Below are 682 nucleotides of genomic sequence, written 5' to 3' on the forward strand. Positions count from 1 at the left end.
TAACTAACTGGGATCGGCTACCACGTTCCGGCATAACTAACTGGGATCGGTTCCCACGTTCCGGCATAAATATGGGATCGGCTGCCACGTTCTAGCATAACTAACTGGAATTGGCTACAACATTCCGGCATAACTAACTGGGATCGATTGCCACAATCCAGCATAAATATGGGATCGGCTACCACGTTCCAACAATGTTCCGGCATGCTAACTATTTGTGTTTGGGTTCCATGAGAGGACCATTGAATTGGGTTCCGTGAGAGGATCATTGAATTGTGTTGTGTATCTACTTGTGATGAGTTCGTTCATATCTAATGATGATTGATATTGGAAGACGGTATGTTGCTCTAAATTGATATAACTATGATATGTGAGAATCGTGAAGTTGTTCATTGTTCTTATATGTTGATGATGTTGTATATGTTCGATATGTGCATGTGATTATATTGTTGTATTGACTAATGTATGTTACACTTAGTGGGATAGCCGCGTGATCCAACCAGTACACGGTGGTTGTGTACTAATACTACACTTGCTCTTTCTTTGTTGAGTACAGGGCATCTTCAGGTGGATATTGATAGACCCCAACTAGGTGACTATAAATGTGACCGGATTCAAGGGTGAGCCAGTTCTTTCAAGATGCCATGAATCTTTCTTGTTTAAGTCCACTCTTTTCAGACTC

The sequence above is a fragment of the Solanum tuberosum genome, unplaced genomic scaffold, assembly GCF_000226075.1.
Source record: "Solanum tuberosum cultivar DM 1-3 516 R44 unplaced genomic scaffold, SolTub_3.0 scf00080, whole genome shotgun sequence".
In the NCBI taxonomy this organism is placed as follows: domain Eukaryota; kingdom Viridiplantae; phylum Streptophyta; class Magnoliopsida; order Solanales; family Solanaceae; genus Solanum; species Solanum tuberosum.